The sequence below is a fragment of the Temnothorax nylanderi genome, unplaced genomic scaffold, assembly GCF_030848795.1.
Source record: "Temnothorax nylanderi isolate EJ_2023f unplaced genomic scaffold, tnyl_v1.0 TNYL_tig0225_pilon, whole genome shotgun sequence".
NCBI lineage: Eukaryota > Metazoa > Arthropoda > Insecta > Hymenoptera > Formicidae > Temnothorax > Temnothorax nylanderi.
The window spans coordinates 140,733-156,359 of NW_027249287.1; the positions used below are offsets into that span (position 1 = coordinate 140,733).

At 45.3% G+C, this 15,627-nt stretch overlaps 1 long non-coding RNA gene across 1 annotated transcript in view; it reads right to left on the minus strand.

The window, feature by feature from the left end:
• Window positions 1–15,627, minus strand: part of LOC139779413 (uncharacterized) — a 102,369-nt gene that overhangs the window by 19,090 nt on the left and 67,652 nt on the right. The gene's annotated exons all lie outside the window — the stretch shown is intronic.

The window sequence follows — 15,627 nt, forward strand, 5'->3', positions numbered from 1 at the left end:
GACTCTTGCTTCGTAAGGTGAACGGCCTAATCGTTTATCATAAGCATAAGTGATTCAAATTAATGTTTTTAGAAAGCAATATGCTCTCCAAGGTTTAGAATTATACGATCATACGTATGATCATTAGATCGCTATCGTTCTTACGTCGTTATTTCGGAATGAAGAAATACTGAAGGTAGGACAATCTTCCCGCTACTTCCAAATTACAAAATAACATTGGCCAATTCTCATTCCCGCGGTAATGATATCGCCTAATGGAAATTTCGCGTGCCGACGGCATTTACGAATATTTCTGAACATTTAATTACAAATTTAGGAGCGTACAAGGGAACGAATTTTGTAAGAGAGAGAAAATAATATTGCCTAATATGTCATACATCATTATTTTCCTACCGGTTGAGAAGTCCTCTGAAGACAGAAATTTTCTTCGCTCTCTCGTATATAGTACACAGTCCAACAATGTTAAGTCATCTTCAGATTTAATATCCGCGAATTGAGCGTGCGTGTATCGCGCGTACGGGTTACAGCTAGTTCGTGACCAGATATCAATCTCCGCGCGCGAGATCTGTCGTGAGAGAGCGTAGAACCCAAGAGTTTCGCACGTGGCCGCTATAGAAAGCGTAGCCGTTGACGCACGCGAGATCGCGAGAGAGACAGAGACAGAGAGAGAGAGAGAGAGAGAAAAAAAATTGATGGTTCTCCTGCACAGCGACAGGAACATGATAATCCGCAATCGGCGCTTTCACCAAGCGACGATAACGCGCGTTTGGAAAACGCGTCCGTGAGATACGCTCTCCTCGTCGCGGTCGTTCTGTTTTCTTATGTAAGCGCGATCCGATAGGCTACTCTCGACGCCTCGGAAATGCAAATTGTCCTTTTTATAAAACGGGAGTATGCGCGGAAGTGATGAACGTAGATGCACATGTCGTTTTAATTTAATGGCATGTAACCAATTAAAGATGCTAAAATAACTTAATTGACATACATTAGAAGCGGAAATATCATCGAGCTTAGGCAAATCGCGCCTGTCAACATAAATTATAGTCGTATGATAACACCAGCGAGACATTCGTAATTATCGATTAGATGTTGAATTATTATCAGATTAGATTAAATTATTAGATCTTGCGCGACACGATATTTTCGTTCTCGATATCGCGACACGTGTATATACACGCATGAGAATTTTAATTGTATTTGGTAGGAAAATTCTATGGTGTACACAGAAATCGGAAGAACTTGCGATGCATCGCTATCCATTATGTCGCGTCGCATATCTCGTATCTCTCTCCAATTGCAACGCTGCACGTACGTGTACGTCATTAACGCGAGAGCACGTCCGCGGGCTTCGAGAAGTGAGGAAACGATACGAGTGTCGAATACATTAACAATCGCGACGAATAATCGCTTACATTGCCGCCTCGCGTCGTATAAATGCGCTCCGAAATGTCGTTAAATGATACAACGAATCGATTCATCTTCGATAAACAGAGACGACGCTACTCTTCTGATCGATTTCTAAACCAACAAATTATCGTTTTACAAGTACTGTGACCTATGTTTCAAGACTTATTGATAAATTTATTTTTTGACGACTAAATTGAAACGAGGATAATTCATGAAGAAACTAATGTTGATGTAATACCGTGAAATTCGCAAATTTTTTACAAAACAACCAATTGTATTATTAAATGTAAAGATAAAGAGCTGCAATCTTAAAGTATTACATAAGAATATCGATGGCTGCATCTGTGCAACACCTCGCGATAATATGGGCAATTGTTTAGGTTGCTCAATCCTCTTTAAGAGTCTCACCCCTCCGTAAATGGCGAATATTGAGGCATATAGACTTCCTTACTTGTATATACAGCGCGAGTTACTTGCGTTGGCTGATTACTTAATGTCGAGATACTATCGACACATCCGGGGTTGTCATCGTACGACGCGGTATTTGCTCGATTCGTTTTCCCCTTTCCCCCTTTCGTTCTATTCGGTTCTTCGGTTCTTTTCGTCCCTTCCTTCGCACTGTGCGGGTCCTCATTAACGTGCCAGCTTGTTTGCCGCGAGATATCATCGTGGACGTCCTTTTTTTTTCGGTCGCCTCTCCCGCCTTCGCGATGACTGACAACAACATCATCGGCGGACCTAATTTGTATTCCATCATTCGTTGAACGACAATCACGCGGTGGTTTTCCGTGCTGTAGCTCGCGAGCAAACGTTTCTCCAAATTCTCCGGCGATACATCGTATTATACAGGAAATTGTCGGCGCTAATTGTTGCTTTGGCGATAACTGACAAAATTTTCGAATCGTTCATGTACTTTCGGAAATACCGCTTGGAAAAAGTTATTATGAGCTCGGTTCGAAACCGCGAGTATCGCTTAAGAGAGATACAAACTGGTACACATCACATTTATTCTAGATCAATGGACATACGTACAATAAAAATCAGAATGCGAGCGATACATTTGACATTCGTTATTTTTTAATGTTCACCGCCGCACGACATTTATGTCGCCTCATCCATCGTCCAAGCGACACTTTCATGAAAGCTTCGATGGAGACGTCACGTGCGTCAAGCCCGGAATGTTTTCCAGAACGGGGCTGGAAACGCGCGCCGTCGCGCCGATACGTGGGAAGAGCACGGCTCGGGGCATTAACATATCGTGTCGCAATCGCTCGCGGATATAAACACGTTCCTCCTCGCAGTGGTTATAAAAGATTCTATCTCCTGGCCTGGCTGACCGATCGCGATACACGGCCGTCGAGGAACTATGCGCGCCGTGTGTTATGAACGAGGTAAATATACCGGCACATACGGCGACAGTCGTAGCGGCTCTCGTAAAATTTATCTCGCGTGCGATACCCCACGATACTTTTGTTTTTCGCCAACGTACGAACGTTATAATTCCCTCCTTCACCTTGCTCTGACCAAATATGCCCGCTCCCTCTTTTTCCAAAAGGAACGACAATGTTTCGTTTCTTACCGCGCATTGATGCTTGCCTATAGGTTTTTTTTTTTCGTTTTTGCATTAATCATATCGCACTCGACGATCATAAACGTATAATACGTAGCACGATCGTTAAACATACTTTGTGCAGATGACGACAGTTGTTTTAAATCATCTGTTATCTAATCTGCACTTTTGCGAATATGTTTTCAAAAGCACTTTTCAAGAGAGACGCGTTGATAAAATATGTTGAAACATTAATGCGTTATGAAATTAAAGTTTGTTTACTTACTTTAAACATTGAAATTAAAATGACGTTGGAACTAGAAGATTTGGCTCATTATATTCTCAATATAATGAGAGTAGAATATCAGTGGCGAGTTATCTTTTCGAGAGCCTTTCGTTAAGTTAATGGAGCACCGCCGATTAACATCTCACTTCGAACACGATTTACCATCTCTGAAACGATCTCGTGCCGGTATCGATCGTTCTATCTTTGGAATACGCACTATCGCTCGAGCGACAAGCAAACAGAGAATCTTCCGCTCTTTTTTTTTTCGTATTCGAACACTTTCGAGCAGATTGGGTCTTTCGATTCGGAACCGGGTCCTGTCAACCGACGACTGTCCCTTCGTAACAATCTTCGACTTTCCGTGCCTTTCGAGAGATCCTTAATCGACGGTTCGTCGGACTTGGTCTCTACCGTCTTGACTTTTTCTCGCCTCTCGATTGTTCTCTCCTTTCCTCCATCATGCGCGGAAGGGGAGAGTGTAGTACGTGTGAGAAGGAGAGAAGGAATTAGATATCCCTCGTTTTCTGACAACTATCGGGCGTGTGTCGGTCGAAGAAGAAAGAGGCAAAGTGACGACGGGGGCTGGCAATAGGGGTGGGGGAAAAAGGGTGAGCGTGTTAAAGCGTGTACGGGGACCAAAGATCACGAGGAATTCCTGGAAATCGGCTTATATGGAGGAGCGGATGCAGGAGAAAGGGGTATCGAAGGAGGGAGATAGAAGTAATGAGGTTGATTCTCTGTTTTCTGTGTTTTCAGCGAGCGGCGGAGAGAGTATCGGTCGGTTATCGGACCGTGGCGTTTTTTTTCCCTCATTTTGCCCCCTTCTACGTAGAACTCATTCTCCTCCCCCGCATTAGTCCCTCCGGCACCGTCTCTTTCTCGCAGCATAATGAGGCCTTCATGTTGCGAACTTCTGCGTCTTGTTTCTCCTTTTTTTTTATCCTGAGGACGTTTCAGTCCTACGTAAAATGTCATCGAATATACGAGGCCAAGAATCTGTCCGTTGCTTGGCAGGAAACTTTTGCTTGCTTCTGATTTTACATATAAATAAAAAGCGATTCTTTCTTTATAGGAAAAGAAGGTTTCTTCTAGTGTACGTGAGACATATGTTGGATTATAAATAAATTACCGTAATTTATTCTTTAAATTCAGTGGAAATAATTTAAACGAAAATACCAATTATTACATTCTTACATTTCGCGACGGCAAATCATACACTGAATGATTTAATGGCCCGTTACGAATTGGGAACATCCGAGACCCAACTGCAGAAATTGGCGTAATACGCCTTATTATTATCGAAACCGCAACAGCGAGAGGTTCTCAACTTGCGCGTGCGAATGATCGATAGCGCGCAGATGGCACCAGGAAGCGATTAAATTATGAAATGTGTACATTTGCAACGACATCGATCGCGCTTGCAACGACACGTCGTGTACAAAGTTTATGAGACGTAGCCGGAGGCAGGGGGAGAGAGAGAGACCGAGGCCGAATACCGCGATACCGAAGTTAATTGGCATGTTAATGAATAATAAACTCGTGTCACTCGCGCGCGCGCGCGCGAGCGCGCAGGGCATCGATGGCTCTCGGGACGGTTTGTAACTGCGGACGTGACAGCACGGCTGGCACTCTCTCATTAATATTATTGTTTACTATGCCTCTAATCTCCGTAATTTTTGCGACCGCGCAACCGCGTTTCTACCGAATGGTGACTTGTCAGAGTTCATTGATTTGAGCGACTGCTCGCTCGCGCGCCGAGCGCGTTATTCGTCGTTATCTTCTTTCCCGGTCGATTCTTGGTAGTGGTGCTCCGGTCTGGCTTGACCGCAGAAAAAAAAATTTCCTTATCTGTCCCATCCGATAGGCGAAACCTACGTCAGCGAGCCGCCGCAACTGCAGCGCCGTAAATTGGAAACGAGACGTTCACCATCTGGTCGATTAATTCTTTGAGTAACGGATAACGATAAAGCCACAGGTCGGACTCGACGAACACACTCGATCGTAATGTAATGCCGTAATATAATAGACAGAAATTTCGCTATTCGAAAGACACATCCACAATTCCTCGTTCCGCCAGAGTGTTAGCTAAAATATCCGGGTTTATTAAACGCAGATAGGCTAATTAAATTACGGACAATGTTTTACATCGCATACTTGCGCGCATTGAAGCGAGTTTCATTTTTTGCATTTTATTTTCCTGTATATATTTCCAATGTGTGTAAATTACTGTAAATAATCATAGCGGCAATCAACAAAAACAAATTAGCGCACGCAATATTATTTATTGGCCGTTCGCCAAGAGCAAATTTCAGGATATTTACCTCTCTACCTCGTTTCATCGGCATCCTAATAAACGTCGGTATATTCCGGGTGATTTAAAAATAGTCGTAAATTCAATCCTCTCGCGCTCTCGCGCGCTCTCTCTCTCTCTGTCTCTCTTTATCTCTCACGTGCGCGAGCGTTACGCGCGGCTCGCAGAAAAATCAATTAAGCGGCTTATGTGAAATATCGGCGCAATTACGCACGATTGCCAAATCTAGTCGAGCTATCGATGGCCGCATTATCAAACGCTCCCCGCTCGGCCCGTGTCGATTTCAGCTGCAATTCTCTCTCGCGCACCGTCAGCTTTTCATCGAGCGTGCGCATTTTTATTACGCGATTCGGAGGCGTATTACCGGGCTCGGTGGAGCGTGCACGAATCCAGGGAATCGCACGCGAGATCCTTCTCCACTGAGGCGAACCACAGGAGCGATTGCAAAACCGGTGATCGATAATGCGTTTCACGATCGACAGATACACGCTTTGGCGTTTCATAAGCGCGAAGGCCCTCGAGAAATTTGCATGGAAACGTTATTACGTATTTCCTTGCCAAGGCTTTAACGATAGAGAGCTTTCGATCTCTGTTTTAGAAATAAATATTAATAATACAAAAATTGAAGAAATTATCAAAAACTGATATGCGACAGAGAGATAGGGTATTAAAGCTTACCATATATTTATTATTGTATTTGTCGAAATAACGTTTTGCGTATAAGTTGACGCAATTGACTGACCAATGACAATTTGCGGTCTGCTATGTCCGCGATGACAATGCAACGATAAACCATTTCGCGAGAATCTCCCGTTTTATCGCGAAAGTCCACGTTACTCGCGGGGACGTTCCGATTCTTTCTCGAGGCCATTCGTCAACCGTTATCGGGCGGTCGGAAATCTTATAACTCTAACACGACATTAATTACGCTTTGTAGCGCTTCGAGATATGTGTACGTACACTTTCGGTCCCGGAGCATGAGGCTTATCTTTTCTCACGATGTAGTCATACGCCGTAGTTCGCCGGTACCAGTTTATCGGAAACACCTTTTTTTGCCGTTCCTGCGGAACCCCCGAGGTGTTGACGAGAGCCGATCGTAAATTTTCTACTGGTAGAGGCGATGCACGCTTCTTTCTTTTTTTTTTACTTTTTCCTCGTTAATATCTCATCGTTCTATTTCCTTTTCTTGCATTGCATCAAGTAATGCTCGGATATACGTCGAAAGTTAATGATCGAGAGCTTCCATCAGTTGCAATTAATATGAAAAAATAACGAAAAGAAATACATATCTTATCTAATACGATGCGCAATTTCGGACCAAGTAAGGAATTTTTATTTAAATATTTTTGATATATTTACAAAGAAAAAGAGGAGGGGATAGACAGGGAAGATGATTTACGCAACATTTTGATAAACTGTAATTTTGACGATAAAAATGAATCGATGAACCAATCTCTGTGCACGACTTTCGTTAAGAAATAATTTAATGAAGTATCACATTTTTTCGCGTTTGTTTATTTATGCATTTGTCGAGGAGCGTTTTCCTTATTGAGATTGTTGCGTGCTTCGGAAGCAACGAGCATCGGAGAACGTTGTATCGGGAAGTAACGGGTCAGAGGGAGCCGGTCTGTGTATCAAAAATACGACTTGTCGAAAGTGTTATAATGAATAATGCGAGTTGCGCGCCCGTCACTCTCGGAGAGTCAGCCTCGCGCCGTTACCGATACTGTATCGGCGCGAAGGAGGAGGCAGCGATTGCGGCAGAGCGGTAGAGGGAAGGGTTACAGCCGGTTCATTGCATGCAGTAAATTTTCTTCGGTTGGTAGCAACGCATGTCCATCACGCGAGACTATATACGGTAAATAAAGGATATACGGCATTCCTGTTTATCAAGTAGGAAACGAGGAAGAGACGCTAGAGAGAGGGAGAAGACGCTGGCGGATCGACTTCAACCGCGCGTAGTGCATATTATATTTTTCTTCGCTTTGTTCGGATAATCTCCGAAGAAATGAAGATTCGCTTAATATTTCACTGTCAATTCGGCATAGATCTAGCATCTAGCGTCGTTGTGCGAATGAAAAGTGATTTCGAATCAATGGCAGGGAGAGACGCAGCTCTAATCACGTTTGATGCATGCAATTTACATCGTCGCGGTTGAGCACCTCTGTCCGACAGCTGTTCGGAGCACGTAAGATAACCCAAACCAGCCGGGGCTGTCCCTAGTAGTCGGCTCGCGTGCGTATTGACGTAGTTTGTATTTTTTAAGTCTCTCGTCATGCCCAAATGGCTCGGCCACGCCGCCACGTCGCGCCGGAGCTCCTTTGATTGTCTTCTGGGAAACACCGAGATTCTTTCCTTCCTGTCAGCCGGTTAGTAGATCAGCCACGAATTACCACGAAAGTCTGCCACGAAAGCCAATCAGCGTCGATACACTCCTGAAAAGACACTTTAGTTCGGGTTCCCCGAACATTCTTTATTGTGCACGCGGTACGAAAGAAAGCTGTTCAGTCCTAAATTAATGCCCATGCGACTATCCCCGAGTCATTATTCGGTGTGTTGCAGAATTTCCGCAAATTTCATAGAAATATATCCATTCTCCTCCAGAAAAAGAATACGAAGAGAAACAAATAGTCCTTATAACATCCGTCAAGCAAGCGATGCGAGTTAGCGGCGATGATCATTAGTTTTAATAAAAAGAAAACGCCGAAAAGCACGCAACCGTACGAACTGCGTTCACGATTTACATCTTCGATAAATGTCGCATGTCAGAAAATAATAACATAGTAGCTTGGATACTACGGCGGTCCTAAACGCGTTGTGGCCCATAAAAAAACTTAACGAGCGTCGAAATCTGAAAGCCGAAAATCAACGTTATCCAATCGCGAACAGGCGACCTTTACCCTTTAGATCGTTTATAGATCGCTCGACAGCTCACTGTCCTCTTTTGCTAATCAGCTCTTTTGCTAGGCACGCGCGTGTCGCGATATGGAGATTTATGCAACGAGGAATCGGAATCGTACGAACAACTTTGTCGCGATTTCGTCGATTTTGGAACCGCGCTCAGCTGCAACTTGTCTCGTTTCGTCTCTCGCCTTTCCTATCCACGACAATGCTCGTAAATCGCTCCGGTCCCCCGAGGGGGAATCTCACGTGACGCCTCGTCGAAACGTATTCTTCTGGACTTTATGCCCGCGGTGGCAGTAAAATCTTATCCTTACGAGACACTCTTCCGCGCCGAGGACTAACGGGCACGACTCCCGCCGTTTGGTGCCCAAGGATCAGCCGGGGAAGAATATGTTCCTCTCGGACGATAACATCGCGCGGTACCGTATGGCGCGTAAAACGCGCCGTTCTCGTGTCACTTAAAGCTCGTAATACGCTTTGGCGCGGCGAGGCGCAGTTAGTTGGCGAACGACGCGATGTCCCGATGAGGAATTCGGCCAGGGTCGCTGCTTCGTCCCGATTACCGCTGTTTGAGGACGCGGGTTCCCTGCATAAATCGTCGCGCGGCACATTTGCATGATAGGTCGCAATGATCAAGTGGCTTGAGAGTGAACGTCTCACTATTCAACGACGCGCTATTGATAAGTATAATTTGGGTGTTATACATTTAGATAAACGAAATTGAATTTTACACATCTTATTTTCTATTTTTATTTACGGGAAATAAATCATAGCTTTTTCGAGTAAAATCGCGCCTCTCTTGTACACACATCTCTTATACACAGAAACTATTTGGCAATCTATTTTATCATATCCAAGCGCGAATTTCGCGATCGCGATCACGATAGGATAGAACGTGAAAGAAATTGCACTTCTCGGCCACAAATATCATTTCGTTCTAGCGGAGTTTGAGAATCTCGTAAGTTTCTTCAAGGATTCACCTCTCGCCGCTCGAATTTTCGGTGGCGGCTACCCCTTTTGCCGGTCTCCCTTTTTCTTTCTCTCTCTCTCTCTCTCCCCCTCGCGCCCTCGACTTCCGACGAGCGCTTTCTATCTGTACTTCCATCTTCTCTCTGCATTCCTTGGGGTATTACACGCCCCAGCGTGCACCACGTATCTTCCCTCTCGCCTACGCGAGGCGTCGACTCGCTGGCTGCTGCTTCCTCGGCAGTCCTTCCACGGCTTTCTACGTCGCGAGGATGGGCGAGCGAGCGAACTCGTTCAAATCCCGATGCGGCGCCGGGAACAGCGCAAACCCATTACGGATTCATCGTGCGCCATTAGCTAATTCTTCCCTTGCTCCTAACATCTTCCTTTCCGCGCACCCTTTTACCGCCCATCGCGCGCGCGAATGATCGTCTTCGGCTCTCTCTCGCTTTCCTTCCTCTTCTTCATCCTATTTCGTGCTTTCCCATCGGACCCTTCAGCCAGCTTTCAAACTCTTGTAGACCCTTTCCAGCTACTCGACTTCGCATTTTGCGCGCAAATGTTCTTACCGCGTACTAAATGAAGACGGCACCGGTCTCCAATTTCAGAGATCTAATCGGGAGAAAATTTTTGGGATAGTTTCGACGATGTGAATTACAGATCGGTCAAGTTCAAGATTTGTTGTAATTGCGAAACGATCTCAGCTTGCCGGATACGGAAATGAGGATAATTTGCGTTTTGAAGAGGTCCTGATTCTATCGAGAACGCTCGATTTTCTAAAGAGCATGTCGTGGTGTCGGTTGAAATGTGGCAGTTGACGAGAGAGAGAGAGGGAGGACGAACGAGGAGATCGGTGAGGGTAGCAGGCGGTGAAAGCAAGAGGAAGACACGAGTGGAGAAGAGGAGAGAGGACAATCCCGTGCGCGCACGATGGAACGAAAATGCAGTCACCCGGAATAAACGAGGAGACCCGAAGTTGTTGGTCGAAGTTCAGCCGGAGGGGTTGGGAATGAGTTTGCGTCGTGGCGGTGATGAAACTTTGCCGTGACGAGAAAGAGGGGTTGTCACGCCGTTCGCCTCTAAAGCCACCCTATCCACCCGCGTGGAGCGTGGTATAACACACCCCTCCTCCTCCCCTCGTCGTTTCAGCCATTGTTCCTTTACGCGCGGCGTTCTGGCTTTAAATGCGCGGCTTTGGTATTCTTCTTGTGTCCTCCGTTCATAGAGGCGACGAAAGAAGCGCTTTCCGACCACTTGTGCGATTACCATTGTTTTTGGCTTCGGATTGAGAATTCGCAGGATGATATTTCGTTTGTGCAAATAATCTCTTTTTTTCTCTCTCTCTCTCTCTCTCTCTCTTCTTTTCTGATACAAGTAATCTCGTACAGAATAAATTATTTTACGGTAAATATATTAAGTGTAAGACTAAAATGGTAATTCGGATTTAAAATTGTGTGTTCAATATTAAATCAAACGCAAATCAAAAATACTTCGGCTGAGGCTCCTAACGAGAAGAAGCGCCGCGCCGCGCCGCGCCGCGCCGCGACGCACCGCATGGAGGTCGGCCGTTGGAACGGGTTTACGCAGCGGACCACACATCGCGAAGGATAAAAGACGCATCATCCTGCGGGCCCGTCGCAGATATAAAGACGAGCGTGACATATTTTTGCGATGCCTGAACGATGCGAGAGCGCGTATGAGCGCGGGATACGCGCTCTACGAGCCTCTAAATATAGAGCGTGACTCACGACGCGACGCGTAGGAGGAACGAGAGGTGGCCGGAGGAACGGGAGAAGGGAAGAGACGTGCAAAAATACAGCGGCGCGAGAGAGTGTCGTCCCTGTGCGGAAACTTGTGCGTAACCTCGACGCTTCCACACGCTCGCGTCCACGCGTCCACTTTCACGCACGTTCATATAAACATTCGACTTAACCGCGCGGCCTCTTATCCGCGACATTTCACATCGACGAACTCTCGTCTAGATCGTATCTCCGTGGTGGCGCACCGGTATTCAACGGTACGGCATGTTAATACCGTTAATAAAAAAAGACGTCGTATTGTTGTAGAAATAATAGCATTCCCGTTTTTTTTTAAGACAAAAAATGCACGATCAATCCTGTTCCTGATCTCGACGTCTCGTGCATGAAGCAAAAGGATAAGTGAAGTAAAAAAAATAAGGTTTCCATTAAATTCTCGAAACGATTGAATTCCTTTGCGGAACAGACAAAATAAAATAAAAATAGAGAACGAGGCGGAGAGGAAGGTCCGCGAACAACGACGAGAAGGCGATTTTTTCTTCTTCGCCTCTACCATTGCCGAACAGACTTCATTCTTAGTTTACAAGCATGTGGTCTACAAAGAGGTTGCCACGTTGTTAAAATAACCGCAGAGCCCGAGACCCGCGACTCACGAAGGCGTACGCTCGTTCGCGCGGCGCGAGTGTGTGTGTACGTGTGTGATTTTGTTGGGTGCACGAGCGAAGGCGCACGCATGCACGCGCACGCAGCTACGCACGTACGAGCGTATGTAGTGTAGGTCCGCATCGGTACGGAGGAAAGCTGGCACGGACAAGGCAAGGTTTCGACTGGGGAGATGCATCTTTACTTCGTGACAACGCCGAAGTGGCGGTCACCTTCCGTATAGTCGGCTCTCGCCCCGAAGAAGGCATTTCTTCGAGTCGTAAAATCGCGAGCGCTAAAACACGCGTAAATCGTCACCAATTGCAGATTTACTGTTATTTCAATCGACTACGCCGTGAGCGAGTATCGCTGATCTGATTTTCCGGTGCGTTCCGTGATGATACTTATGAAATATGTTGTGTAATGTGAGCGCGTTTTTTTTTTAATATCTAAGCGTACACACACACACACACACACACAAATTTTCTTAATGTTTATTTTTACATTATTTATTTAATTTTTCTAAAAATAAAGGATGAAATATTTGGAGAGCTCGGTAAAATAAATATCCAAAAATAGAAGAATAAAGCTGGTAGAAGTAACCGCGTGCACTGTATGATAATTAAAAAGCAACTATTAGTATACATCCTTTTTCAGATATATAGTAGGACATATAGCACCTTGCGGAAGTGTTTTAGTTTTTTTATTCCTCGTCGAGCGGTTATTTGGCCGAAGCGAGAACCACTGTGACCACTGCCGTCACCACGGCGGCGGCGGCGGTGGAACGTTAACGTAAGAAACTTTTCGAAAACCACAAAGTACGGCCGTAAAGGAGGGCCGCGTGCGCGAACGTCACGCGTTTTACGCCGGAGTCGAGGAGCGGACGAGTGAAAAAGACGCCCCCCGGATTCTCACGAAACGCGAGGGAGGAGGACGGAGATGTGAGGAACCTTCGCAACGTTCCTCCGCAACCCGAACCTCGGCAACGCGGTTGCAGGCGGACTGATATTTTTTGTCGGTGGTCTCTCGTCGACTTTGCCGTCCTCGACGTGACTTTTATTGCTTGTACGGTGTAAACGCGGTCCCGTCAAGAGTGCAGGAAGGAACGTGGCTTTATCTCGTTAAGATCCTACGGTTAAATTCGAACGAGTTAACTTAACGAGTCGATACACCATCTGGACTACTGTTTTACTACATTTAAACTAGAAGAAGTCGCTATGATAGACATTTTGTGTGCTTTTCGCTGTCTCCAGGATCAATCATAGATTCGTTATACTGTTCAAGATGCTGTATATTAATAGCGAATCATGTTGGAGATATCAATACGAAGAATTTAGTGAGGAGAGTGATGGTACATCAATAAGTGAATAAAACGAATTTCACAAACGAGCGATTTAATATTTTCCCGGAGCGCGCGGTAGTTCTTAATTTATTTCGGTACTGAGGACGGCGTAGGTTGGTATTGAGCGTGACGCGAATGAGGAAAGCGCCCAATCGATTACTCGTTACAACATGGAGCTACCGCGAAACGAAGAGGTAGGCGAGGCCGCGCGCGAAGAGGAGTGCCCCTAGATTCGGTAATAATGAAAACTCACCGACGTGTATGATTGAAATCGCGGGACATCGCGGCGAAATAACTGTTGGGACAGGGAAAAAATGACAGGCGATGCAACGAAGGGGTGTTGGCGTTATGCCGCGGACACACTATTATGCATGCCCGATTACGTCACACGAAATCGCCTGGCTGGTTGCTTTTCATTTTTTCCGGCAGTCCCGCCGTTGCCCCGTAATAAAATATAATTACGCCCGATAGCCAGGCATTTAGCGGACCGTTATTATTTCTTCATCGCGCCGCGGCGAAACTGACTACTCGAGTACCTACCTGCGGTAGCATCGTGAAATTACGCTCACCGAAAGAACCGAGGTGAATCGAGTTTCGCGCACGAACAGGCGTACGTAAAGTTAACGCAAAATATTTTTCCTACGCGAAAGTTTTTTTTTATGACGGAAACAACTATTGGGATGTAACCTTTCAGTTTACATCTCGTTAGATTTCATGATTATAGTAATACGAGCCGAAATTACTGTAATATCACGAACAAATGTGGATCGAGCGAAAATATGAATGTATTCGGAATGTATTCATATTAATCACCTGCATCGTGCAGTAGTTTTATCTAATGCAACATTGCAAGAAGGTATCATGATATCCGTCACGGCTCGTTTCTTTCGATTGTATCTATATAATTATTATCTTGCTGATAAAACCACAGGTTTTAATTTGCATGAGATTGTTAACTAATAAAAGCGAGTACGGTAATATACTGAATTCGAAACGTGTCGCGTTACATAAGACGATTTAATCGATCCTAATCCAGAAGTATTGGAGAATGGCGTGGGAAACAAGTCCTTCGAGAAGCCCTTTGTGTAATTTGAGTAGGAAATGGCACCTCGTAGAATATGCTCATATGCTTCTGTTGTTAAGTATTATATAATATATAACGTGTAGCTTTCTATAGCTTGTAGAATGTTTAAAATTATTTTTAATGTTTTATTTATTATTTAATAAAATTGTGATTCGAAACTAGGTATATAAAAGATAAAATATACCGATAAGTATGACTCGAGTAATTATCTAAAAAGTTCTAAGAAACTTCTTTATGTCTTGTTCTTCATCTCTATTTTTTAAATAAATATATTTCGAATAAATTTTATTTTTTCGCAACCGACGGGAACGTCAGATATCTGCTATACATTCGGGGGAGAAGAATAGAAAGCGTCGAGTGCGAGAAAAGGAAACCCACGGACACCTGTACGTGTACAATAAATTTGCTACTTTTTGATAGAAGCTTTAGCATCGGCTGAGACCGAAATAAAAGTTGGGGGGCTCCGCATCCGGATGACTCTTGACGGATCCCTGCAACGATCCGTCACATGCAGATACCATTCTATGCCTAGCCCTACGTTGTCCCTTATGCATAGTACGCGTGGATCTCGATACACAATGAGCGGGGGGGAAGAACCACCCAGTCGGTTCTGGCTCTGCCGCTGCCACGCATCGCCGCTCGCTTTAGAACGAGGACCTGCTCCTTCCTTTCTGTCTTCCTCTCCCCCTTTGCTGTCCCCCCTCCTCCTTTTTTATATTCCCTCCTCCGCGTCCTTTTTTTTTCCTTCGCGAACGGTGGTGAATGGTTCCAGTCGGGCGGATTTTCGGGGGAGACGCGTCGCTGCGACAGAACTCGTAGGGGGATGGCGGCGATTCTGTCGGCCGTCTGCAGCACACGTTGCATTGTGTCACTTCTTCATTCATTCCTGATTTTGCGGCCGACTTGCGTAGCGAATTTACGAAAACCATGACCCCCCCCCCCCCCGCGCAGACTGTCCGTTTTCCTCCTTTTCGCTCACTTAGATCGCGCGTTCTTCGTCGCTCTTTTCATATTCACCCTCTTCGTTGCGCAACTCTGTCGTCGTTTCGAGGGAACGTTTGTCCATCTGTGAAAATCCTCGCGTGATGATTACGCGACCGATGTCACGCAAGGTTGTTCTTCGCCGCCCTTTAATGACACGTCTGTTAACGTCATCGGCGATGTAACTATGGAACAGACGTGCAGGATCGTCGTTGAATTTTGCCCGCTTTCTGCCTTTCGCATCAATGTCGCATGTGTGCTGATGACACTATCACTTTAAACTCGATAATAATTTCCTATTCGATCGACGGAACACTTTATTAAAAGATTACGGAATGATAAGTATAATTATGCTTTTATATAATTAAAAATACGGGAATATGTAAACATAATCTTAT